The sequence below is a fragment of the Lactuca serriola genome, chromosome 4, assembly GCF_051521515.1.
Source record: "Lactuca serriola cultivar US96UC23 chromosome 4, Lser_US96UC23_V15, whole genome shotgun sequence".
In the NCBI taxonomy this organism is placed as follows: domain Eukaryota; kingdom Viridiplantae; phylum Streptophyta; class Magnoliopsida; order Asterales; family Asteraceae; genus Lactuca; species Lactuca serriola.
In genome coordinates this window covers 235709693-235712636 of record NC_136411.1, presented here as the reverse complement: position 1 = coordinate 235712636, position 2944 = coordinate 235709693, and positions in this window count along the sequence as shown.

Genomic DNA, 2944 nt, shown 5'->3' with positions numbered 1-2944 from the left:
ACATCGCATAAAGCGAAACATATATCCTATCACAAAATAAGTAAATAGGAAAATGTACTAAGGTTAGTGTTATCCCGAGGTACTATGGGCTAACACGACATATGTAAATGTTATCCGGAGGTACTAGGACTAACACAACATATATAACCTGATGAATATTCGAAGATTGTTCAATTGTCCTCTGTAGCTGCAGCAGGGGGGGAAGGGTTAGTCCCATAAAGGTACTCCTAGTATAAGTAATAACCGTAGGCATCCGTAGATGTTCATCACCCACTGGTGCTAACAGCTGGGTTCCGGAATGGGTAGTCCCGTACATATATCCCGAGGTAGTAGGGATAGGGTCCCGTCTAGATATCCCGAGGTACTAGGGATAAGGTCCTGTCTAGATATCCCGAGGTACTAGGGATAGGCAGGAAAATTTACACAGAAGGTACTAACGAATCATCCTCGCAATTCGAGATACAAGTATTCATGTTAATATACACAGGTAAATGTATCTACGTAAAGGTACTCATGTAATATGTTCATGTAAGCGTATTCATGTATCATGTAAGCATATGTAAACGTACTCATGTATCATGTAATCATATGTAAATGTACTCATGTATCAGGTAATGTGCTGGCATAGACTCATGAATGAACTGACTCTTGTGTGATTCCTTGTAATAGGAATAATGTTTGATATCGTCTAACTATCCCTATAATTGTAAACTGAAAGGTAATTGGTTGTTTACATAGGTTTATGCACTCTTGCTACCCAAGAGTATTGGAAACTAAATGAAGGGTGAAAACTATAATCTCTAACATATATATGAACATATGCGCATAAGTATAGTTTGATCCAATAAGGTAAAATAATGGTTTTGCAACATATCTAGGAGTTTTGAACAATAATTAAGAATAGCTTGATGTCATTTTAATAAACATTTCAAAACTAATACTTTTGTTATCAAGGTATTTTGAGATAGAAAACCACTTCATGTGTCACCTTTTGAAATATGTGAAATCTACTGAGTGAAAACACAGTTATAAAATACATAAGATTGATTTAATAACATAATGTTTTCTACTTGTATTCCCCCCCCCCATTAAAATGTTTAAAATCATTTAAAACATTGATTAAGGGGTATGAACTCACCTGTAGTTGGTGATTGGGATGAATTGACGGTATAGGATTGCTAGGTGTCAAGCGAGGACTTGTACACACACTACGATCCTAATGAACATATAATCACACATATATGCATTAAATTAGTCTTAAGTCACTAATTGATAATGTTAAGACATCCTACACATAATAAACACTTTATATAAGTGTTTTAAGCCCTGAGGATTACATCTAAGCTAATGTGGGACAAGGCACTTGTGTTTAGGGTTCCAAAGGACCCCATATATGAGTTTACTCCTCATATACTAACACACATGGAGTTTATGGTTGTAAATTCTTGAGTTTACGGTCGTAAACTCCCAACCATGGGGGTATGGTGTGTTTTGAAGTCCCAAATGATTCCTTGAATTATTCCAACTTGGTGGCTAAGTCCTTGGAAGGGTTTAAGGCCTAGAAACACTCCATTTAGGAGTTTATGGCCCTAAGGCCATTTAACTTTGAGTTTATGGCCGTAAACTCTTAAGTATGGGTGTTTTTTATGTTTTCAAGTCTCTTGCAGATGTGGTATAGGTTCTAGGCTTTTATTCCAAGCATATGAAGGCATTAGGCACACTTTGGTGCCCTTCTTTCATGTTTACGGCCCAAGAACCATGTCTTGGCTGTAAAATCACTTCGGTAGGTGATTTTGATGTGCTTTGGTCCTTGATTTAAGTGGGAACAATTCCTAGTAAATGTCCAACGCTTTAGGTGCTTTAAAAGCACCATTTGGAGCATGAATTTGGAGTTTACGGCCTAAGAAACTCTTGGGCCGTGAACTCCCAAACATGGGTGGTTTTTGCTTTATTTTATGTCCCTAACACACTTATAAATGAGTCTAAGGCAGTAGCATAACACAAGGGTCGGTCTCGGCTTCGTTTCCGGAGTTTACCGCCCAAGAACACCTTGGGGAGTAAACTCCTAAATCTAATGATTTAGCTATGTAATCTATGTTATGAACACATTTAAAGCTTTCTAACACTACTAGAAAGAGTTACTCATGTTTTGGAGTAAATACCCGAAGATCTATGAGAGAGAAAATGGTTTTTCTCTAGTTGGAAATGTGAATAATCATTGGATTTGCTTTAGAATTCTATTTATAGTCCTGAGATATTTTTGGCAGAAAATATTTTTATTCCTAAAATCGCCTCTAATATAATAGAGTGATGGAATAATAGAGTTGCACTAAACCCTAGTGCATCCACTCTCCTGATATCTCCTGAAGTGTGAACCCTGAATTACTCAAACTTACACGAGAAAGTCTGAAAAATAACTGTGACTGCTATAACTTATATTGAAGTGATATAGTTTGTACAGAATGGAAATTTCGGATTGTCACAGATACTGACGTTAAATGAGGTTTATGGTCATACCCGATTTAGTTGTCGTAACCCGACGTGGTCAAAACTAAAAATTTACTAAATAAAAATTGGGGTGTTTTCACGTGTTTCAAATGGGTTTGGACACTCACGAGGTCATAATAAAGGTCTCAATTTAATTAAATTAGCTCAAAAATTAACGGAAAAATTGTAATACAAACTTTTTTATTAACGGGAACGGGTGACAATGAAGGAATAAATTACGGGTTGTCACATTATCCCCCGTTAGAGAAAATTTCGTTCCGAAATTTAAAAATAAGATACAAATCTTGGATTTGGAAAGAGATGCAGATATTTCTGTTTCATCAAGTCTTCACGCTCCCAAGTGAATTCGGGTCCCTGCTTGGCATCCAGCAAACCTTCACTTCGGGATACGGTTTTGTTTCGTACGTTTGATCTCTCGATCCATAGTTTTGATTGG